Raw genomic sequence first — 25,208 nt, 5'->3', positions numbered from 1 at the left:
GCCTGTTTGAAAGCAAAATCCGCACTGAAGAGAGACAATTATGCACAGAACAAATCCTGAAATTTTCACAGTAATCGGAGTGTATCAAGGGGAGCCCGAATGCATAAAAGCTACCCGCTCACCGCCCAGCAAACCGAAACCGATGGGCTGTGGCAAGCGAGATTTACCGCGTAAGTTGGTAACCATGGTTTGTAAGTCCCAGCCTTCCCCGAGAGATGTCGCAGGCAAATACCGAAAGAAGACGTTTTCTGCTACAGCTATACAGCTGTTTCTGCACTTTTCGTTGTCTTTCTTTTTTCATTTTCTGTCATCAACTTTCTGTGAATTATGCCGCTCATTTTCTTCATTCTTTTTTTTTAAGTAGTGTATGGGTTTTATTGAATTGAACTCGGGAACTTGCCGTCAGTCACTGTAATCGACCGTCGCGAACTTTTTTCTCTTTTCAACCGTATTTATCTTCCTCGTGTTTATTATTATTTTTATTTTGTTAGATTTTTTTTTATCCACATGGCAAACAATGCTCTTTGTGCCTTTCGCTCTCCACAAAATCTGCCGTGCAATTTTGTTTTCGATAAAGAAAAGTTGGATTAGCTCGTCAATATTATCAGCATATTTACTGGAATTAAGATGAATTAAATGCGTAACGGCAGGTTGCGGCAAAGGTTCACACTAAGAAGACTGCCTACCGCATACATTTTTCCGGCTTATATTTTGTAGTGGTAATCAGGACGTGCTGCTCGCCCATCTCAGAATCACAATATAATTGTTCTTACTCCTACCTTGTGTTTGTATCTTGTTCGTAAAAAATCTCTATTCGATATCCGCACCCTCTAAGTTAATCCGCGCATAGTTTGTCTAGATGCAACAAACCCGATAATGTTCCTGGGTCTAGTCACTTAGATGATTGTGATAATAAATTTCACGGAGAGAACATTTCGTTATTAAAGATGAATGGCGAAGTTGCAAAATTTACGTGTAGCTGAGAAGGCGCTTGCTTCCTTTCTATTTTACTGGTCAGTCAAATCGGTTTCTAATACGAAAAGCAAATAGGAGTGTCCTCTTTAGCATAACCGGGTTGTGCCTAGAATAAGTAATCCATTTTTTACAAGAATCAGTAGTCAGTTTTGTACAGACTAGGACTCGAACTATAGGCTAAATTTTCGTCTATTTTCATCTCGTTCTCATAGCAAAGCATGCTAAGAACAGCGCAAATTCACCGGTGGTTGAACCCTGGAAAACACAATCTGGAGGTTCCTTCAGGTCCCTGTTTGACCTTGTTTATTATAAAACGCGATAAGGTGCGTCTTTTTGCCCCTGTGTATTCTTTGTGAATGTAACGTAGAGTAGTCATACTTAGGTTGGAGGTCGTGGGCAGAGACGTAGCGATTGGTGCGCGAGAGGGGTCGCCGCCCCGGACGCCTTCGCCATGTAAAATGGTTTGGTTTAAAAATGATGAGGGCTACAGTGTGTAGCGAATGACATTCACATTTAGCCGTTCTGCTCTATAATATTCTTGCAAAATATATGGGTGCAAGCAAATGAAAGGAAAACGAAGTGAATTCGCTCCTATATAATGATCGCTGCGCAGAAGCACGGCACCGTTTCTTCGTGGATGTATTGCGAACATGCATTCCTTTCTTTTTTTTGGTTCGCGCCGGCCGAGTGACGATATCCTATTACATCCGGAACGAAGACCTATTGTTTTGCGTTCGCATACATGTGTGTGCGCTCTTTTGACGATGGTAGGATAATTATTGACCTGAAGAATAATATGGATTTATGTGGTTGTGAAAATAGACTGTGTTTGTGAGTGTGAAAATGTGAATTGTGCTATTGCGCGAAATAGTGGTTTAAAAAATAAGAGTAGTCGCGTTTGCATTGCTATCTGTAGGATAGGACGAGCGTTTTTAATGGAATTGCGAACCTGGTGAAGTCTTTGTATTGGGTAGGGTATTTTTTGAGTGCCCGACGCCGGTACTGTTGTTGTTTGTTTGTTAGCATGTGTCTGTCACGTTCGTAGCCCTGTTGAAGCTTTGTTTTCTTTGCAAAAATTCAGACTTAAAGGGTCTCTGACCAGAAGCTGGAGAGCCTTTCCCGCAGTGGCTACCGATAGAATACACAAAAGCAACTTCATATACGAAAATTCATGCCTCAACACCTCGTAGTTTTCGTAAACTCGAATTTTGAACATCGCGGTTCACGCCGACGCTGGCACACCTAGCGTCAAACCAAGAAAACGTACGCATATATAGAAAACTCATCTGGTCATCCCACCAGGATGACGTCAATCGCCCATGCAATCAGCGCGCAGAATGCCGTCACGTGATCGAGCACTACAACAACAACTTTCAGCAAGAACCAACATTTTTACGCCGATATACTGTTGTCACAATATCTGGAAATAAAAAGTATGTATATACTTCGAAATCTACGACCTGTTTTATAACTGCGATAATCCAATTAGCGACTTCCGTGGAAAGAGGAGATACGAGGCTACGAGCTACGACGACTTTCGGGATCCAGCGCGCTGTTTCACTGCGTTAGCGTAGTGTGTGTATTTCCAAGTTTTCTTTAGTTATATCTTTTGGAACAACGACCAATTTATCGAGGTACAGCCCTTACTTCATTTGACGTGCCTCGGTTGTGTCGTCAAAGCGAGATTATTCGGCGAGCATTCAGTTCCGTACGATACTGCGCGTTCAACCGCAGCGGCAGGTATGGTTGGCAGCGGATTTTGCCAATCGTATTTGAAGAATGCAGACTATGAGACGGACCCCTCAGTTGAGTACAAAGAACCTCCACCTACAGCAGTCCGCAGTGCTTTCCTTGAATCTATCTTCCAAGACTGTTGCATCTGGACGTGACGAGGTTAGTGTCTTCTGTATAATTTATACAGTGATTACTCTCCTTGTGAGAATTACGTTGTGGCATGCAGATGTTAGGAGACCATTTACGCAACAAAGCAAAATACGGATTAAAGGAAATCGAAGTTTACTCACTAAATCAAAATATTACTGTACAATTCCGAGGGTTGTTGAATGCAGCCATGCCAATTGCAACATTCATGCAGAATAGCAGTATGCAGCCATGCAGTAAGCAGCATTCACAATACGTAAAATGAAGCTGTGTATTCCGCATCTAGATGTAACATTATAATTGTCACAGCAGTGTGCACCAATGTAGTTCATGACTTCCTTGGACAAGATGTGGAACCAAATGTTGGAAATACAAGGCAGGGATCAGGTACAACTTTTCTTCTATTTGTTTTCCTTATAATATGCAGCATACTGCTCATAGTAAAGAAGGGTTCTGGATTCTAAACAAACGCAGTTGAAATCCTTAGTTTACCCCAAGCTGTACTATTGTTGTCTAATCTGGGGAAACACCACAGAGGGCAACTACGATAAAATTGCAGTGCACAAAAAAAGAAAGAAAGAAAGCCTGGTATACAACAACCATGTCTACAGGTTGTCTACAGGTGCATTGTGTTGGACCCTCGTTGCAAAGAGGCCCACCAGTGGTGCCACTACAATCCATCCATCCATCCCCTCAGCTCCTTCAACACATGCAAAATACAGTATAGACAAAGCGTTCACTTGGAAATCAGACATTTACACAAAATTGCCTTGCAAATTCAGGATCTTTTAGCGCCATCCCAAACACTTGCCATTACGGTATGAAATCTATCACTGTACCACCTTACAAGGTTCCACTGCTACGGACCAACTACAGAAATCAGCACAAACTGTTCCTCTTCCGAACAAATTTTTTCAGCTTATTGGAAATGGCCTTCCTGTGTCCAGTTTCAAAACAGAGTTACACAAACTTGTTGAAGTGTTATTAGAGACAGTCCACTGTGTTATGTATTTTTGTGTGTGTGTGTGTGTGTGTGTGTGTGTGAAAATGTGGACAGCTCGGTGCAATTGTGTATTTTATTTATGTGGTTGTGATTTGCTGTATGCTCGTAGTGGTAATATCTCAGTTATCGCATTTATATGGCTTTTTCTAAACAATGTTAGGGTGATGACTTCATGGAAGTGGAAGGAACAGGAGAGGAAGACATCTGGCAATGGTCATGACAGTTGTCCGTCAGGTACGAGACCAATTCCTTTTATAAATGTGGCATATGGAGTGAAGTTGTTACTAACAAAAAGTTTTTTGTTCCCTTTAAAGGAATCTAAGGGTGGTGAGCACGCGTAAGGAATTGACATATCTCAATACAACTTAGACCTGCCTGTTGCACATGAGATGTGTGACTCTACTTACACACACAAGCTTCTGCAGGTTCGATGCATGTATATTTTGAAACATGAAAGACAGAGTGCAAAAAATATATCTGAGGTGAAACATTGAGCAGTTCACTGCAGTAATTCTATCGATTTATTTTCAGCATTTTGGGAAAAATATAGTGATGGCAAGATTACCTGTGTTGTACTGCCAGACCATCTGCTATTGGAGTTCCATGTCCCAGTTATTATATATAATAGCTGTTTGAGGTTATTACATATTTATTATGCAAGTTTTGTGCCTGTAAGTTCCTGTAAATGTGCTCTGCGGTGATCATGCTGGACAGAGAGCTATGCCTGTATAATAACAGTGACTAATGTTCTCCTGCCCATAAACCTATTCCTAGGGTACATCTGCACCCTTGGAAGTCACCGGAGAGGCATGTTCGCTTAGCGCAATTGGTAAGGGCCCTGGATCGATAATACAGAAGATGTGGGTTCAAGTCCTACTAGTGGCTAACCTTTCCAGTGACTGCCTTCTTTCATCATTCATTTCTTAGGCACTTGATGCTTTGTATGTATTTGCCTTTTCTATGTGTTCCAGTCTCAGAACATCAACTGTCATGTTCAAAAGAACTGGAATATGCCTCTGCAATCTGGAACCCATCCCAACATCTCTTAATCGACAATGTAGAATTTGTACAGAACCGCACGGTTTGTTGCTCGTGATTATCATCCTTTTTCCAGCGTCTCAGCCATTAAAGCCAAACTCTTTCTTACTCCTTTGATTACCAGATGAAAGGTATCAGGCCTGGCATTCTTTCATAAGTTATATTACAGTCACACTCCTCCCCACCCCACTTACTGTCAATCCCCTCACAAGTTACTTCCAAGACTTGATGACTCGCACAAAGTACTTGCTCCACCTACACAAACAAAAAAATTCCTCTACTCTCCGCACCAGCTGATGGTGTCAAACTGGAATGACGTTCCTGCCCACATAGCATCAGAACAAAATGTATCGTCATTTATTTCCAAGTGCTATGATCGTTTTCAGATCGAATGAATTTCTTTGTGGTGAGTGAACGAATTTTGTGTACATCATTTTGGTATTTGTCTTTTTTGGATAAAAAACCTCCCGCATTTATGTAAATCCCTTCACAAGGGTCTTTAAGTAAGCAAATGAAATGAAGAACTTCGTGATACTTTCATAATTGGAGCATTTTTAATGCATATTTTAAAACAGTGGCTGCTAAAAATGTGTCAGACACCGTCAGGCTGCCGTCTGTATCAGGTGAATCATGATTTTTTCCCAGAAGCCCAATAATGTATAACGCTGCATCACATATGCTATTTTGGAGCAATCTCTGCAGACATATTATGAAGATATTATCTGAGTGCCACAATAAAGTATATGAACCGCATTTCATGTTACATCATCTTTGACTAAAACATGCCTATCTGAGTATTCGAGCAGCCCAAGATACAAAGCTTGGTTCCTCAAGGTCTACATCCTACTCGAACTGGGTGTGCAATTTGCACACAAAAGGAAGATTGAGAATGAAAAAATGGCTAGGAAGCAAGCGAACTGGGGCTTCACATCATGTATGGAAGATTGAGGTTTTCGATAGTCAACTTGTGTAGTGAGCACTTCTGGAGGACTGAGAGCAGGAACCGAGGTCACACACAGGGTAACCTGCATAACAGTCTGATTTACTTCCACATAACGATAATTAAAATACTTGAGGTGCCTAAACAATACTATTTGGGTGCTATCGGACAGTAAGAGTTCGAACAACACTTACGACATTGACTGAATGGGTGGACAAAAGGATGCGTCAGAACAGGATTGGATTTGTGTCTGTGGTGGAATTGAGAGCCCAGTGTAATTCTTACCAGGCGGAGCAGGCTGATGAGATGGTGCTTTGTGTCAGGGGTCAGCACAGTGGTTTATCCAGAATCCCAAGCATGGAGGAGTGTTGAAAAAAGTTCGGGGGGAGGGGGGGGTCATTATAATAGTTGCATCATTAGTCTACAGCTGAAATTGCAAGGGCATTCCCTGTAGGGGGGACTTCCACTTAGTATCTTGGGTATTTAAAGCATGTAGTAGTTACTATGGGAAAGGCTTTGTGTATCCTGTTCACCGCGCAGACTGGTATAACGATTCTCTTGTTTTTTTCAAGCTTGTGCAACATCCATCTCACGAACTGTTGGTATGTAGTGTACGTATCTATTTCCTGTATGAGACACGCAAGCTTTGAACAAAGCTAAAGCTAGTAGGACGCCGAGTATTAATTCAGCTGCACTCTTTCTGAATAAGTGACGAACAATAACGAAAAGTTCAGAAAAACTATTTTGTATTGAAACCAACCAGCATGATTGTGCATGAGACACGTACGCTTCTTACTTGTGAATATGAGCGCTAGGTTCGTGCTGCCCTCGAAGTTCTAAATATGCTACTTTAAGAGCAGCTCCTTGCAACATAAGCACTCGACTTCTTTCGGCATTATTATGCAATGAACCACTCAGGCCCCTTTACACGGCGCCGTCAAACATGAAATTTACACAAGCTGTTCATGTGCTTCATCGTGATGGATGCTGAAAGTTCATCTAACAGTCTGTCGTTGGAACTTCCTCTTCATGCTGAAGTCGATTCGCAGCTCAACATTTCAAAAGCAAGGCCTCCAAACTCTGCTGCACGTAACAGGTGCCTCTCAGCTGCTGAAAGGTAGCTGAAAAGCTGACTTGTCGACTCCGCTGTGCTTCCGCATCCATATTGAAAAAGCACCCAGCAATACGGAAGTTGCGGAAACCACCTGAACTTCCGTTGTGGACTTTCCACCAATAAACGTCGCGGGCGTTTGACGTCATACACATGGGAAAACCACTGCATAACAGCTAGAGTTTTGCGCTGATCGCACGAGTTGAGGGCAGAAATCGAAACCGCTTTTCGGCTCCTTGTTTGGAATAGTTGGCGGCTCCGCAGAGACGAAACGTTTCAGTTGTAACTTGGAGGCACCATGTAGGTTCGTTATCCATACAAACAAAGACATTGACCAGGTTCTGGTCAGAGACCCTTTAATGGTATTAAGCTGTCCGAAAAGAAGTGACTTTTCCTGCTCGCTTAAGATAAATTATGTGTCCTTTTTCTGTGCTTTCTTCATGCAGGGACAATGCAATTGTGTATCTAGTATTATGCAATAATTATCTGATAGCAGAAATGGGTGTCTTTGTCACAGTTTATTAGCGTGTGCCTAGTTATTTTATTTTTTCCTCTTATAGCTACGCGAGGAAAAGTGCGTGTAATTTTTCACTGGCCTTTTCTTATTTTCTCTACTTTTACGCAGAAGAAAGCCTCCTTTTAAAAGCTGAATAGTGTTCTATCAGTGGAAATTGGGTTGTTTGATTTTGTTGGGTGCACGATATGTGTGATGAAGTAAGAAGTGCTTAATTTTGCAGTTATGGGTTTTTGAGCAGAAATGCTGGTATCTGAGCACGGAGTAGAAATTCCTACATTTCTCTGCTCCCTAAGAAAACTTGTACGTCGTTTTCCAAGCAAACTGCGTTTAGTTTACGCGAAATAGAAAAATGAACTTGTGTATGCTCTATGATGATCCGCTGCAGGCTTAGGCCTTTTCCCCCGATCACCTGTGTTTTCGCATTCGATGTCGCATGTCTAGACTTGTTCAGTAGTGTCTTTCTTGCTGCAATTTTTACCCTTCGCTAAAATCTTGTTGTTGTCGTTTTGTGTTAGCCGATGAGCTTCGTAGCTATGTGCGGTAACGCCCAGTAGAAGCGATTTTCTCTGTTCGTTTTGTGTAGGCGCTTGGCCTGTGCTTTCTTTACGCAGGGACAACGCAGCTGTGTCTATTTCATTATGCAATAATTTTTCTGATAACAGAAATGAGTGTCTTTTTCTCAGTTGATTAGTGTGCGCTATGGTAACAGCTATTGGAGCAGAAGTGCGTGCAGTGTGTGTGTGTGTGTGTGTGTGTGTGTTTTCTTGATTTGTGACGTCATCATGGCATGTCTGGACTTGTTTAGTAGTGTTGCAGTTTTACCCGCCGCTAGTATCTTGTTGGTGTCATGTTGTGCTAGCCGTTGAGTTTCGTAGCGACAAGCGGTGACTCTCCGATTATTCCTGAGCGGTTAGACTTAAGCCTTTTCCCTACTCACTTATGGAAATCTGTGTATCCCTGTCCTGTGCTTTCCTCTGTTGCCCAGCGCTCGTGCGATTTTTCCTCGTTTAACAGCGCTCCTGACATGTGCTGACCTGCATGCTTTCTTTGGTTGACGCTCTGTATTTTTTTTTTCTTTTATGACAAGGAACATTCTTGCCTTGACGATGACGCTACTGCTGCGCCGTTGATTTAAATGGGAATAATGGCAGAACGATTCTTAATAATTCTGCGATTAAGTTAGTTCAGAAAGTAACCGCAAGAGGGACAGATGCGTGACTCTATAGAGGAGAAAAAAGCATTACGATTGAGTTCCGTGCCTGGCTGTCGGCTGGAGTAGACACATCGTTCTGCGCTCCTTTTTACCCATACTCTGTGTTGATTTGTTGAGTGCCTAGTCCTCTTCTTAGCCATTGATGGAGTTGGATATTTTGTTCTTTTGCAAGTCTCATTTAGTAAGTCTTTGGAATTCCTACGATCAGTTTTCATGCATTTTTTTTTGCGTTTTCATGCATGGTGCTTTTCTGCAATAGTTTTTCTGCTTCCTATGCAATGGTTATACAAGAATAAAGGAAATAATCTTGGGATAATTCAATAAATAATAGGTCCCCTGTCTACAGCGTACGCGCCCTTGAATCATGTAGCAACGTGCTTAGGTGATGTCGTCATGCCATGGCTTCATTGAAGATTGACCTTGCCCAGTTGTGTGGACCGTGTGAAAAAAAAGCGCTGTAGCCTTGGGACAATGGGATGACGTCACGACCAATGAGCAACGCAAGAAGAGGACGCAGGAATAGACTTCTCGCTTAGCCTCTCGCAGGTACGGTCGTGTTACGTCTCACAGGTGGTCGCCGCAGAGGGCACTAAGAGCGCGTGCGTAGCGGGCGCGGCGCTCCAGTCACTTGCTCGCTGCATCTCGTGGAGCGCAGACGTGCCCTCGGTCGCTCCGTAGTCCCCGCACGGCTCACTTTGTGCCTGGCTGTCGGATGGAGCAGTCGCATAGGTCTGCTGTTCACATAGCAGTCGCATAGGCTGCTTTGCTTCTGTGTCTGATTCTTTTTGTTGTTAGCTATTGATGGTTAGCATATTTACTCTTGCATTCACAGCTTCTGTATTATGAGTGTTTTTCTCCTTGCATGTCCAGAGCTGTCCTAACCTGCCCAGACATGCTATGATGACTTCACAGCTGACGTCACGGGATGTCCGGAACTGGTGGTCACAGCTGTGGTGCTTTGCAGCCTGCCTCTGTGCTCCGTCGGCCAGCAATGGTCAGCGGCGGTTCCGGACCGCTTTCTTCAAGATGGCGTCGTTGATCTTCAAGTAAACTCCTTCTCTCCATTCTATTTCTATTTATTGTCTTTTCTACCTATTTTTGATCAGCTCAACTAGCCCACAACTGACACAGTCGTCTGAACACGTCTTAGATGCTCCCCAATTAGTGTAATGACTCACTCAATGATCCTAATTACTGCGGAGGTCCCAAATTGCTCTAATTGCTCATTAATGGCGTCCAGGCCACTGTGTGGGTTGTGGGCCAGTTGAGGTGATCGCATAAGGTTATATCGTTCTATAAACAGAGCTGGTACATTGCACGCCAAGTGATCCAGCCATGCTGCTCTGCCATTGCCGATTGCCAAAAAGAAAAAGGAATCAGTGTTTATTGTGGTGGTAGACATATGCCAAATCCCCAATATTAGCCTTAAACACCACCACATTCCAATGCTACAGGGCTAGCGTTCTGAAGTTTGCGCTGCGAGCAGAAACCATGTTCCCTATAGAAGCATGCCACGACTGCACTTAAGAAACTCCAAATTTAAGCGTGTTTTCCAGAAGAACCATCAGACCTATACTGACCGAGTATCAGCTTTCTGTTGCAGAATTTGTGATTTTGAGAATTCTGTGAATTCTGTAAAGTCAGTAAACTTTATAACCTTACAATTTGAATAAATAGATTAAATGTCGCTCCTTCGAGGTAGGTTTGGCATACTACGCACTACGGTGCACTCTTAAAAAACGGGAGTATTGGGAGTAGAAAGGGGGTAACGGCTGCCTTTACTTCCTTCGTAGTTCACTTACTCCCATCTGCCGGTTCTGGCAGATAGTTCTGGTACCCTCTTTACCCGGATACTTCACGTAGCTTAGTTCAGTTCAGCACGCCGTTGCGTATTCAAGAACGTTATAGCTTAAGAACGTGTAGCTTATAGGGACTGTAATAGTCAACCCCAAAATGATCAACTACAGGTTCACACTAACTACGTACTTATTACTTTAGCGATCATCTTGTTATGTTTTCGTACATAATATCAGTGTTCACTGACGTCACTGTGTTCGTGCACCACAGGGAGCTCGCAGCGCGTCGCGCTTTTCTTTTGTTGCATGCGGGATTATCTCCGCTCGCGCTGGCGACCATGACTCTCACTGAATCCGGGAACAAAAATGCAAGGGCCTTTGAAGTACCTTTTAAAGCTCCGTCGTCATTTTGTCTGGGATGTAAAACATAGTTTATGACCAGGGCTACAAACCTTTACGAATATCTTTATTTTAGGTACAGGTATCACACGAGAAAATACACAGGGATTGCACTAATAGTAAGCCATTCACAAATGTGCCTGATGGCTCCTGGACGTTATTGATCACATAACAAAAAGAAAAAGAAATATTAATATAACGGAGGGCGCCGTCGAGAGACCGTGGGGCTGTTAATCCGTTGCTGCTGATTTCTTGCTAGCTGTTGTGGTTTCGAAACTATAGTTTTGACTGAGGATAAGCGGGAATTTGCAGTAGCAGCTTCATGAGAACAAGAAGAAAAAAAAAAGATGCAAAATGAAGGGTTTGCAAGGACTGTGGAAAATTCCAGTTTTTCAGACCTTGAAAGCGGCATTTCCAAATTCCAGGGTATTCAAGGGTTTCAGGGCCGATGGGAACTGTGGGCGATGGAGCACGCGTTTTCGCGTGCATACATTCCTCCATGCTGATCAGCGATTATGGAGTTATATTATAGTGCCGCAAACGCAACAGGTGCCTTGATAAGGCTTGATAGGGCTCTGCGCTTCGGTTTGTTGTGAAGTGTTTACGTGAACCCGGCAAAGCGCGTGATCGTGCGAGGATAAAGTAAGCAGAGGCAGGGCTGAAAGGTCGATGTAGACAACAAACTGCGTCTAATAAGTGCGCTGTTGGGGAAGAGCCAACTGATACCGCAGGAGGTATTGCTCCCAGAGCCGAGTTTGGAACGTTAGACGACGTTTGCTTCCACTTGAGATAACAGCCACAAAAATATGCATCAGTGCAGGTGTATTTGTAAACACAGCGGCATTGCCGCATGCCTGTATCAATGATTTCCGGAATTACTCGTGCCGAGGAGCCCATGTTTCATATTCATTCGAGCCAAAATGTAAACGAAGTAAGGTACAAGCAGCAAATGGGAGTATATGTGAAATATGAAAATGAAGTTATATGAGCTATGTACAAGATATTTTAGAAACAATTTAGCTCTCCTCCGCTGACTGGAAAGGAAGATGAAGAAAAAATACACAAAATAAGCACCGATGGTCATTCGGATACGTAGCATTGTACTACAGCGTCTGGAGCAAACCGGTATACACCAAACACTCTCTCTTTTTCTTCTTCTTCTTTTTTCTTTTTGTAATTTCGAAGGGTGTATGGTCAGAGTAGGATACGTTACGAACGTCGTTGATTTTTCCATTTTTATTTGCTTTGCTATTACACTTGAGTTCTAATCCAAAGAGCGAGTCCGGGAAAATATCAATTTCAACCCAATTCGGAAGGGTAGGTATCCGAATCCGCAATACATTCGGGGGGTAGGTACCAGATAGTAGGTAGGTAGGTACCAAAAAGGTGAGAAACCATAAGCACACCATATTTGTTTCTGATTCTGAACGCGAAAGTGCGTGGACACACCTCCTCTCTACAAACATAATGCAAAAAACAAAACAAAAAACAATGTTGCAGTTGCCTCCGTACACCGTCATTCGTCATCAAATATTATAATATCTCACAATTTTACGGAAATGTAACGTAATTGCGCAGCTGACATGACGTATGCTGACGCACTCATGGGGGAACGAACATTTAGAGAACAGTACAACGACGGAGAGGTCCGTGTTACCAGATGGAGAGCACGCAATACATACTTCAATAAAAAATAAATAAAAAGAAAAAAAACTAGCTCACCACGTTGCGTCATTCTAGTTGGCTGAGAACACGGACGTCCGTATCCTCTGGCAACTAAGAAATACAGATGCTGCTACGCATGGCGAATCGCAGAGAGATAAACAGAGCTCGGGAAAAGAGGGAGTGGGAAGATAGATATATTCCCATGCTCATGGCCATCAACTGTCTTGTTTTTGTTATTTTTTTGCCTTTGTCTGGTGTCCTCTCAGTGTCTCAACACAACTTGCCAAGTCTGTGACGTGCAACGTACGTAAACAAGACACGGAGGAAACAGAAACACATACGACCCGACTATGTGTTGTGCTTGAGTACTTCTTTATTGTTTCGCTTTTTCTTTTTTTGTTTCCCTGGTGTCCTGTTTCAGTGAACCTTCTATGCTTAAGGGTACAAAGTACACTTGTGTAGCACAATATCAGTACAATATAACACTAAAAGAATGCGCGAAATGCTTACGCGGCACGCTTCAAGCAAGCTAAACAGCGCGCAACATTATAGTCATGTGCAAATAACCGAGAAGAAAACCCGCAAAGAATCACGCAACTCAGGGAAGCCAGTGGCAATGCAAAGAGACACGGCTGTGGTGAACAGTAATGTACATCTACATAACGAACCCTGAGACTGGGGAAGTAACACACAATTTCCCCAGTCGCAGGGTTCGTCATGAAGATCAATTATCACCAGCCTTCTTGCCGCTCTTTACAGTAATATAGGAAGGGAGTTGCCTCAGGACAGAAGCCGCCAGTTCTTCTTCTGGGCCCAGAAGAAGAACAGTCACTGTTCGAAATATCGGCGGCTTCTGTCCTGAGGCAACTCCCTTCCTACATCTCTACCGGTTCGCTGGATTTCTACCCATCTACGTTTACAGTAATATAGCTCGTCGACCACTGTCACTGACGCGTAATGTATGTTACGTACTGCAATGTATTGCGTATACATTGACGGGAATTAACCGTTAGCTGCTCTGCGGTTGAATAACGCTTGGTATTATGTCAACGGCTAACGCCGGAGTACCGACCGTATTCGAGGAGGACTATATGGTTTACCGAGATCGCTCTGTAGTTTTCGTGCACTTCGTTTACAATCTAAACGACTCTGGAGCGACTGGACGGACCATTTCTGCACTACATACCTTGAAGTAAAATCACGTAGCAGTCTCGATGTTCACTGAAATGCATGAAGTACGGGTGTTTACGTGTGCCCTGGTATAACCCCACCTCCATGTTAGCAAATACTGTTGGAATAATTTATGTGTCACTACAATCAGTTGTTCAGATAGAAATTACATTAAAATCCCCATTTTTTCCTTTATTCACATCAAATCTACATTAAAAAATAAGCCATCACGCTGTATCACTGAAAGTTTAACAAAAACAACAACAAAAAAACACAACACATAAAGTAATTCGTCACATGAGGTGCGGCCTGTTACACAAAAGGCGCTGTGGACGGAATGAGATGTCGGCTGATGATGAGTCGATGAACGACGCTGAAGTCAGTGGTCGACTGTCAGCGGAGTCGGTGAGTCGACATTAGAGGGCGACAAAAACGTCAACAAAACAGGCAAAAACACGGTGACATCATCATGGAATGTTTCACCGCTTGGCTCGGGTACCCGCCCTCTTGTCCGTATAACTTGGCACGGATAGTGAAGGTGTTGGCAAAACGAAAGCCTAATCTGTGAACATTGAGAACATTAATGTGCGTTTCAAATAGATATCTTAAATTATTTTTGTCGTATAGATATGAGTCTTCTGTATGGAATTACTATAGACCATCATATGGTGCTGCTATCTACCAGCCAGTTTTGATCCATCAAGCTGGTCCACCAGTTTTGGTTCATCAAGCATTGTGGTAAAACAATCGAATCCCAGTAGTCCATCCACCGTGACGGTTGCTGGCTCCAGAATCACAGTTTCTGAAATACCATCGGAAACTTACCTGATTGTCCGTTCAATTCGAAAGCATCCAGTGACGGGAGTGATATTGGACACGTGATAGCTTTCAAGCTATCAAGGGACTGTGGTAATACGATACGTGAGCTATTTCAGGATATGCTGTGGAGCACAGCGCTGCTCACCGTCGCTCAAGGGAGGAAAACAATCACCCGATATATGAAGGGAATTCCCTCAGGACGAGAGCCGACGATATGTCGAACAGAGACTGTTATTCTTCTGGGCACCGTCCTCACCATTGGCATGGTATTTAGAAGGTTAAAAGGTTACTTATGACGTGTTAAAGGAGCAGTCTAGAGGCCCAAAACTTTGTTTCTGTTCTTGGTCAGTATGGAATTTTATGCTACGTTCACACTACGTCAGTGAACGCCGCGAATGTCGCGAACGACGGGGACGCCGGTGAACTTGTCACGTTCACACAGCAATCCGTGAATCCTGCGGACGCCGCGAAGGTGCCGAAAGCCGCAGCGCGAGAGTAGAGATCGCTTCTACTTTTGATGGCAGTGCCGGGAAAGACGCGTGTCTGGACCAATCAGCGCGCTCCGCGAGCGAGAATGCTGGGACGGGAGTGCAGCGGCGTAGACAACAAACATGGCAGGTGCGTACCCTGGTCTCGAAATTCAATATCAAGACTCTAAGGTAGAGCTAAATGTTGTACGACAGCAAACGCAAGAGCAGCGGAAACGTAGATATGAAGACCGCATCATAGCAGCTGCTGAAAGAAGACGAGGAAGTAAGTGTGTCGACTGTGTTGAGACATGTGTAGATTCACTTCGTCTGCTGCTCGAAGCGGGCATCGCTTTCCAGGTTGCTGTATAAAACGCAATAAATACGTATTTGGCAATTGTTATTCTGATGTATCACAACCACATTTTAAGTATTACACGTATGGAGCTTGAGTACAGTTCAGAAGAATGAAACTGATCAGTTTTTGTAGCGGAGTACGGTGGTGCCAGTAGTACCGGCGTTCGGAACACAGTGTGAACGAGAGGGTCGCGAATGCCATAAAGCGGTGAATGAGTTCCCTGCGTTCGCGGCTTTCGATGATGTAGTGTGAACGTAGCATTAGGCGGCCGAAAACAGTTTTCCCACAATTAGTGCAACCGTAGCGAAATTGGGACGTCTGCAATAGCTCCTCGAACCTCCTGTGCGTGAAACACCCTCCTTCGCCTTCACGACAGGCACGTGATGAGCGCCACCATGCGCGTCACTATGTGATGCAAGTGGTAAGGACGCTCCTCGTGGACCTGGAATCACATGGTCGAGGTGAGCAACATCGTGCAGGCCGGAGCGTCTGCTACCGCTTCGGAGACGCCATGCGTTCTCCGGCTACGTGATGTCCGAAACGGAGGGTTTGAAGGGTGTCCACGACACAACCACGATTTTTTGGGACCGCAGATACCACAGGAAGAACGAGTGGTGCTGCCCGAAACCAACTGCGCTTGTACAGCGAAAACCCCGTGCTTCCCGACAGTGTGCAGCCTGTGCGACCGTTGTGACCGCGCAGTTGGTTCAGTGGCTAACAGGTGGCGCCACAATACCGCCGCCATCGTTTGCTTTCTGCTACTGTGAATTCTGAGATTGCACAGAAGCCACGGATATATTATTCTTGTGATCGTAATCTTATTTTCTCAGGCTACATGTACTACGCTTTGTTTTTGTTAGAAAACGTGATATAAATCATATAAAGAATAGAAGTCAACAAGAAACCGCTCGCAATGTTCGTAGCAGACGGATTTTCCTACGAACGAATGAGGGGCTCTCTACCACCAACGTCACAGTAGAGTGGGTGCGGCCTGCAGTTGGAGCGCTCCGGCCTGCCACTGCGGCAGCGATTTTCCGAATTAATTGTACCGTGATGGAACAACTTAGGACAGAAATATTTTGTGGGAATGCTTTTCACATACTGCTTTACAACATGACAGCAGTTTTTGATCATGTTAGATACCATTTAATGCTCCTTCAAAGGTTCATGCGAATCGTGGGTCAACAGCCCGGGTAGGGTCCGTTCAGGCCTGTATGGCAGAAGTGAATGGCCGCTTTGTTATAGTGTGGAGGGGATTATGTGAATGAAGTAATCTTTGCTCCAGACCGGTTACAGAAATGCGAAGTTTACGAACAATTTCTGTAACCGGTCAGGAACTCTCTCTTGCGTGTGCTTCTGCTTTGCTGGAAATAATCTAGAAACAGGGAAATTTGCCGGAAAGCCCCAGGCAATATGCAAAAAAGATATATATGAGGAAAAACCATAAAGTCACCTTATGGTTGACTTATCCGTTTCGAAATTACACTAAATTTAAATTACATTAAATAAGCCTCTGCGCGAGAAACGTCATCGTGACGTTGGTAGACACACCGAAACCAAAACAGATCGGAAGGGGAGAGCTGGGTTCCATGAATGGGCAATTGTTCGCTGCCTCCTATTGAAAGAAAAGTGGGACCGAAGGTCGCGTCCTTTTCAGAGACCATCGTAATCCCCTCAAGCCCCTTTCGGGCGCGACCTTGTTCGTCACTAGCTTTGAACGTAGTCCAACTCTACCAAACTCGTGGCGCCGTCGAAAATTATGACGTCATTTGTTTACAAACAGGTAGAGGTCTATTGTCTAGTCTTGCCCCGTGCATATCATCGGATGAATTCATTTTTTTTTTCAACGCCGGGAAACGAAGATTGCCCACATTTTGTATGTATCTAGATGGATGAATAAAGAAATTGTGTGTACGATGGAACCCCACTTCTGACACCATGTTATGTTGTAGCCACGCTCGCTCCGTGGTGTCACCGTAAGATGCCTTTTTTCACGCACGTGCCAAGTACGCACTGCCTCCGGGAACCTGGGGAGCCAGGTACATAAACTGTGGTGGCGCCACTTCTTAACAATTGTACAGCTGCTAGTGGCAACACTTGTAATACATAATAACAATGTGGACCTACATTGACAGAGTAAGCCTGCAAAACGCTCTTGCACAGATGACAAGAAAGAGGACTACAGAAAATGGTGCCTTTTTGGCGGGCCCTTACACTCCAGCCAGGGGTAACCGATCTTTATTTTCTGTTCAATGCATACACCAATCCGGACAATACTCACGGTCAATAAAGCGGACATGCAGAGCCACATATGAGTAAAGTTTCAAGCGCATGGAGCAAAGCGTCTCTGAGACAGGCGGCGCCGAGCAAAAAATGTCGCGTCTTCCCCGTGCCTCATTTTGCCCGACCTTAGCCTAAACCGATGCCAATTACTTGAAAAGTGTGGACGGGTTACCTTGTTCTTTTTCTTTAATACTGTTCCGTTGAAGGGGTCTCGATTAATACGGCACAGGTGCTGATAACGTGCGCCGTAAACTTCAATAGTTAGACTTTGTGTTTAATGAATGAGCATATGAGAAGTGTGGTACTCATTAGCCAGCCCGTGACCGATATTTCGATGGTATTTATACCAAAGGAAAGTTCCCCGATTGTGTCAGGCATTTCCGAATTATACAGCTCCGAGGTTTTCGTGAAATACCCGCCATAATGTATTTTTTATTTTTGTTAAAGTAAGCATAATGTTATTGTTATTTTTGCGGGCTAGGCTTTTATGCTATTTCGGGGTGGAGTCGACATCAAAAACAAACAAACAAATGCAAGTTTGCAAGAAGACACATGGGACTTCTTCAATTGGCACGAGCCTGAGCCCCATATTTCTCGCTATGTGAAATTGTTGCATCTGCTTCGTTCGTGATATGCCACGTCCAGTTGTGCAAGCTTATTGGGGAAGCCTTCACGAATGCCATTTTTTTTATTTTTTAACACGTATGAGTTTGACGTAGCGACATGTACACAACAAAACGGCAATGGCCGTAGTACGCCCATAACAGACAACCTGATTCGACGACAGTCTTCTATTACCTGGTCAGCTACGCGGCAACAAATCGTCACACAGACACAGGAATGTGGGAGGTACGGTAGCTACGAACAGTATAGCTTTCCAGCACTGCGAAGTGTATGGAACGTCAGAGATTTTCCAAGCCAGCTTCTACCCATACCAGGTACTCGTTCCCAAGCAGTCCAATGTTACATTTACACATATTTCATTCGTGCTCCTTGTCTCCCGTGTCTTCTGTCCCCAACAGTAGCTTATCGAGAAACTCAAATCTGTGAAGATGTTGCAAAAAAAAAAAAAAAAAAAATTGGGCGATAGCAAATTTCCTACATTGTTGGGAGTGCACAGGTAAAAATTTCGGGGTGTGTCGCTAAACTTTTAGGGTGTTGAGGGTCCAACCCGAGTTTTAGATGGAAAATCCACGACAAGTGTTCCATTGAGTCATATTATACGCTATTTTAGAATGAGCAATTTTAAAGTACTTTTAAAGTAAAAAGTGCAAAATACACAAAGCCAAATATCGCCGACGACCAGACATGATGGTCCTGCCTCACCATTCGACAGTACCGTTCGAAGTGGTTCATTTAGATTTTGCCGAGCTCCGAAAGAAGTCGGAGGGGTACAAAGGACACAGTCATTTTTGCTGACCGTCGATGAGGCCACACGAATCGTGTGCACACGCGCGGGAGGTGAGGACACCAACAGCGTCATCAACTGCTTGAGAGAAATATATTCGCGCCCACAAAGGTCATTGTCTGCGACAATGGACCGGGCTTTGCCTCCAAACGCATGCAAGCACGGGCTCGAGGAAGAGGAATGCGAATTAGGTTTACGGGCACCCTACCATCCTGCGGCAAACGGTATGACAGAGCGGGCAATAAGGGACATAAAGCAGTACATCCATATGTATCACGACTTTCCTGGAGGATGGCGTCCCTGCCTGGAAGCACCCACCCACCATCATAATCGGTCACATAACAACGCAATTGGTTGTACACCTTACTTCGCTTTTCATCGGTCAACGCTCCTCCTCCGTACAGTACATGGTGCTGCTTGTATTGTTAAAGGTAGTGATAGGCAAAATGTCCCTGAATTTTACAAAGTACCTGACGTCATTTGTACTTGAAGTAGACTACAAAGTAACATGTTGTAAATCTACGTAAAGTAAAATACAAAGTACTTGGTACACTGTAACTTTAATTTGCACAGCGTCACGTGTCACAGTTTTTAAAGTTGATACAAGTTGGCACAGAAAGTGGTAAAGTGGTTATATCTTGATTAACATTTAGTCACACTGTCGCACAGAACGGAATCCGAAAATCAGAAAAAATCGCTATTTTGGGCAAACCAGAATTCAACGAAAACCCTAATTGTCTTGCTTGTACCGGAGGAGAACCGAAAAATAGTGTTAAAGGTGTTCGGTTCAAGTGGAACAAGTTGGGGGTGGGCATTCAATTGGATGTGATTCGGGAAGGTTGGGGCATCTGGAACTGCTACGTACCGAAAGGGACTTACTTTCACACGCCCTTAGTGTGTTTCGCCGCCGTTCGGTGTTTTAGAGTTGTCACTTTGGTTGCACTGACTTTAAGGGCTACGACCAACAAGCCCGCATAACCACCTTTTGTAGTATTATATCTGCCATTTTCAAGTTTCCAGGTGGTGAGTACGGTGGCGTATTAACTTGTGCATGTAAAGGCTACGTAAAGAAACGAGTACTGTGGTGTATAGTAGGTATTTATTTGGAGGAATCCTATATGGGGGGCTATGTGGCAATGTGCAGAGCGTGGCCTACGCAGTCCAAGAAGAAGAGACTCAGATTGCAGGGCCGTGCACTGTGCGAAAAGGGCCTTGCTTTCGCAAAAGTCAGGTAAGCTTCCAATAATGAGGCAAATCCGCTTGGCACCCCGGGAGTAGGCGATTGATCCGCACAATTCGTGGTGCAATTTTTGCTCGCTCAATGGAATTCGCCATGCATCACATAGAACGCAGTAGCTCTCACAATCCTACAAAGAGCCTCTCCTTATCCTTCATCGTCCCAGGTAAAGTGCTCCCTGTCTAAGAAATCCGTTGCGTGTGATTCCTCGAACTCAAGAAAACGATTTCTTCTGCACGCCAGCTACGTTGCCTCGTCCTGTAGCAAGAGTGTTGATCAACCAGTTTTTACTTGTCATAGGTGGAGAGACACAAACACTCCGGCGGCAAGCTCTGACGTCAGAGCCTCGAGATCTTCCGCGGTTGCGATTGGTCCTCGTACGCACGCGACTTCGTCTGCTTCCGCCTTACTGGAGGTGATGCTTGCCGTGACATTACCAAGAACAAGGCAAGCAATGAGAAGAAACGTTCGCTTGGAATTCTATTACGAGAAATGGTTTCCTGACTTAGCAATGCCAGCCATGCCAGCTCGTCTTTAACGCGCTTTCTAAACTCGAGAATGTTAATTCAGTGTTCTTGCTCTCCGAGCACGAATTTTGTGCTCTCGCTAGAATTTTGTGGCACTCTGTCGTGAACATGAGTGGCGTTTCGTCATGCGTGTCACTTGCATCAACTTGAACGGCAGTGGCAGTGCAAGGTTATTCATTGTCAGTCTCGCATGCATTGACGGGGACTTCTTGAACTAGGAAGCGAGCATTCGATAGCCTTTTTTTCACAGAGGAGGTAGACTTTGAAATCTATTATACGCATGGGCAGCTGTGACCATATCGTCATCTAGCGAAAGCCCGTAAACATTCTCCGCACATGGCCGGTTTGAACAATCTACTGTCAGCCTTATCACCATCGAGTACTTCCAGATGTGCGCTCCTTGTTAGTGCTAGGACGTTAAACGCTGCCATACTACACCATGAGAATTCTGTCAGAGCTGGTAGATATGTGGTCGCAACGGCAGGAAGTTGGTTCTTTAAATACTTTAAAGATATCCACGCGCGCTGGAATACATTACTTTCCATCGAAAATTACGATAAAAAAAACAGTAAACCACTTCCCCACAAATGGAGTGGTTAGCGTGCCTGTTTTGCAGATAATGGAGTCTACATGAAGCGCCACCATGAGCCTTTAGTTGACAATTCACTACGTCATTGCAACATATCACATCACGCTGTACGAAAGTAAAGTCAAAACGTTTTCGTCTCGTTCCCTTTCTTGATCTTCCTCGCCGTACATTTGTATTGTATGCACTGCAGTCCATTGTAACGAGTGACTTGTGCCGTATGGATCGGAGTACGGATCGTTGTCTGTACGCTGTGTGTTTGTTATTTTCCTCAGAGACGAGGAAATGTTACACCATCTAATCTACACTAGCTTGATTGGACATTTCCATTTTGCTTAAGGAAGTCCCACATAGACATGAGCAAGACCTTGACAGCAGGAGACCCATAGGCTTTGAACAACACTTTCACAGGAAGCGAAGATCCAGCACAGGAGGGGACCCAGTTGAATCGCACCACACTAGAACATACCATAAAGGCCTAAACTTTATATTGATTCTTTTGGTTAATATATCCATAGTGCAGAGACCACGTGCTTCTCTCCGCTTCGTCAATTGTATCAGCGGCACAGGCAAAATACACTTTCCTCTAATTTTTTATCATTATTTACGTTATCTTTAATGACACTATACGCCATGTTGACGAACGAAGCGGTTTGCCAGCAGCAATAACAAGGCAAGCGTCAACAACCATCTCTAACGAAAGGAACTTCGGTGGAAGGAACTACAAAATTGCGGCTTCGAACCTGACTGGAGACGTCGGCACTCTTGGCGGCAGGGTACAAGCTTCCTAGACGCGCGGTCCCGTGAAATAGAGTGCATGTGCCTTGTGCTGAAGTTTGTTAAGGAACATCAAAGGACCTTCGGTTTAGTAAAATTAATCCACGCACCGACCCCTGTGGTATCACTCATGATTATAGTTCTAGCCTCCGGTGTCGTAAACGCTGGGAACATTTTTATTCCGTTTTTCATCGCCGTGAATCAACTGTGGCTGTGGACATCGACAGATAGAGTTAGGACATCAGGACGAAGTGGGGGACAGGAAATTTAGTATGCGTCCTGAGCCGACTTCGAGGGGAACTGTACGGACATTAGCCTCGAAAGTTTGCCGCAAAACCCAGAGAAAATATCTGACAGCACAGCCAGTATAGTTTCAAGCCACCACCTCCTAGTCTTCAGCATGACTTTGACTACCACCAACGAGTGGACCCTCTTACCCGCCACGCCACTGGTGCCGGGAAGTATCAATTTTCATATTGGCCTTCGGTAATGTATGTGTTCGCGCGTATTGAATAAAGCAATGTCTACCAGCTTCGAACCTCGATTTCCATTGACGAATGGTAGTTGGGGGGAATGCAGCAGCAGTGAGGTTCCGACACACATATACAATGGTTTATACAGTCAGAGACTCTACCAGCTACACCATGCTACGTACCTCTTTATCAATGCATCAGATCACAGTTGGAAATGTTGGGACCACGCACTCACCTACATCACTCTCTCTTTTGCATCGTTGCCAGTCACACATTAGCACGGGCGAACACACTCGTGGCAGGCGCCTTCTTTTTTCACTTGTAGGAGGTGTGGGAGGCTAGCGTTGGGTAGACGAGCTGAGGCAACGCAGAAGAGGCACGAGCAGTTATATAACTGAAGTTAGCACTAATTCTATAGTGGGATCTTTGTGGTCGTCGTTGTCATGGTCGTGGTCACACCTGGGCAAAGAAGTAGCTCGGGGGAGGGGGGGGACGTGCGGAGTGCGTGACGTGAGGTGCGCGGACAGAAGTGCACGGGCGATTGGGTACTGCAAGAGAGCAAAGACTTCGGGCTGACCGTCGGCATCGGCGTCGAGTTCTACCGTCTGGCTCTTGGTTCCAGCTTCTATCTTGTCCTAGGTTCTTGGGTCCGGCTGCTGGTATACCCCACCAGATGTTTGCCTCTGCCTCTGGCTCGGAGTTTTGCTTGGATGCTGGCGTTGCGCTGTCCGCGCCAAGGGTTACTTCTGCTGGGTCTGCGTGCGAGGTGCTCCCAGTACAAGCCAGACCCAGAGTCTCGACCTATGCTCACAGTAAAGTTTCTGCTGACAACGTTGTTTGACTCTGTCTCATGCTAGATTCTATCCGAACTACCCTGAGGGCTCTGGCGTCCACGTCCGGTGTAGGCACTCTGAACTGACCCGCTGTCAGGTAGGTTGACTCACATCCTGCCGCATCACAGTCATTATGTTTGCTGTTGCCCCGGCTATAGTGCTATATTAATCTCCTAACTTATCTCGTGCCATAGCGTGCATGCCTAACACGGATATGTACACTCGACAGACGGCCGATGTGTTTGTGCACGCCCACGCATACTATGCGGATATCTTCAACAGTCGTTTCAAACAGTGCAGATCTTTGGCGTTACGGTCATGTCTCGCTTTCCCGGACGCGTCACCGTGCACGCTCTACTGCCTGGATTGCCTGGATAGCGAATTCCCGTATTAGTGGACCAGGGTGCTATGATGCGTGCCTCATGACTCATCAAACAAACCATTTTATTACTCCAGAAAAGAAAAGAGAAAACGTCGTCTTCTGGTACATGTTATTTTAGTTTTTTTTATTGCAAATTTTGAAATTCCCAAACTTTTCTCGCACAACCGCGAAGATAGTGGACTTTCCAACGTCATTGCCCAGTGATTCAGCCTATGGGCTTGAAGGCTATACTTTCACATATAGTTTGGGTAGGCGACGCTCGCATACCGACTTATCCCAGTAGAAATCGGACTCCCTCTCTTGTTCTCAGAAGCCGTCGTTACTATCTGTCCATACCAGCCTTCAGCGACTGACTTCCGACGAAACAGGAGGCGAAGAGCAGAACAGGACGCACAGGTACGACGTTCCTTGGGGAGAATGCGAACGCCACCGGATGCAACCGACGGAGGGCGATGAAACAATTCCGCATGAGCCCCTCAGAATGACAGTGGTTCTGGCACATTGCTCCGAGTGCTCCACGCGCGGCATGGGATAACCGGATAAGAAACCATTGCTAACAAGTTCGCTTCCGATCACACAGTTGACGAAAAGCAAAACGTGACTGTATCGTATTCCCTGTTTGCTTCTCTAAGATTGGTTCAGGTGAAAGCCTACATTAAAGCATGAAAACTGGAGCACGAAACACGGAAGAAGAACACACGAGACGACACTTCCTCCTGGAACGCTTGCACCTGCTCAGGAGCTTGTGTGTTCAGGAGCTCGTGTGTTCTTTGTCAGTGTTTAATGCTCCAGTTTTGATGCAGTCATGTACCAACAAGCATATTCTGCAATTTTGGTGAAGGTCAAAGCCCATCTTCTCTCACTGACCCCCCTGCAGGACTTTACTATTGCCTGTCGTTGCAATACAGCTGAAGAGTCACTCCTCAATCGTCTTCGAATGAATGTCGCACGCACACCCTCACTCCTGCATACATTGCGCCAGGCGAACTCCCCAATTGCACAACTTGTTGCGTGGAGGCCAACATTGAGCACTACCTCCTGCACCCTGTATCTCTCTCAAGGATTCAACCTACAACACCACTTGCGTCAACTTGGCTACCCTTCCCTTTGCCACCACTGCTTGGCCCAGTCCTGCACAGCCTGGGGGTGGTTACGACTATCCTCTTGAGCTTTCTTCGAGCCTCTGGGCCTCTCGACCAGCCTCTAACCCCCCCCCCCCCTTTGTGTGTGTGTGTGTTTTCTTTTCTTTTTCTAAAAGAATAGGAAGTCGGCCTACGCCGGGGGTGGGGGGGGGGGGTGATATGTTTATTAAGAAAAAGAAACGCCAGATTAACCTTTCGTCCATTTCTT

The 25,208-nt window shown here is 45.0% G+C and overlaps 1 protein-coding gene and 1 long non-coding RNA gene across 11 annotated transcripts in view; one reads left to right on the top strand and one right to left on the bottom strand.

Moving 5' to 3' along the window:
- LOC135391786 (baculoviral IAP repeat-containing protein 3-like) overlaps window positions 1-23,556 on the bottom strand; it is a 68,628-nt gene extending 45,072 nt beyond the window's left edge. For 9 of the 10 annotated variants that reach the window (XR_010422104.1, XR_010422109.1, XR_010422110.1 and 6 more), the window contains exon 1: window positions 12,596-12,703. The gene's annotated coding sequence lies outside the window, so the exon portion shown is untranslated. Of the gene's footprint in view, window positions 1-12,595; window positions 12,704-22,878 lie in introns of those variants that run through there. The other variant, XM_064622235.1, reaches the window with a different exon arrangement.
- On the top strand, window positions 3,852-5,650 carry LOC135391787 (uncharacterized). Its single transcript, XR_010422111.1, has 3 exons — window positions 3,852-4,093; window positions 4,174-4,284; window positions 4,391-5,650. It is a non-coding gene; the product is annotated as an uncharacterized LOC135391787 (long non-coding RNA).
- Window positions 23,557-25,208: the final 1,652 nt, after the last annotated feature.

The sequence above is a fragment of the Ornithodoros turicata genome, chromosome 4, assembly GCF_037126465.1.
Source record: "Ornithodoros turicata isolate Travis chromosome 4, ASM3712646v1, whole genome shotgun sequence".
In the NCBI taxonomy this organism is placed as follows: Eukaryota; Metazoa; Arthropoda; class Arachnida; order Ixodida; family Argasidae; genus Ornithodoros; species Ornithodoros turicata.
This window is presented reverse-complemented; position numbering and strand designations above follow the sequence as displayed.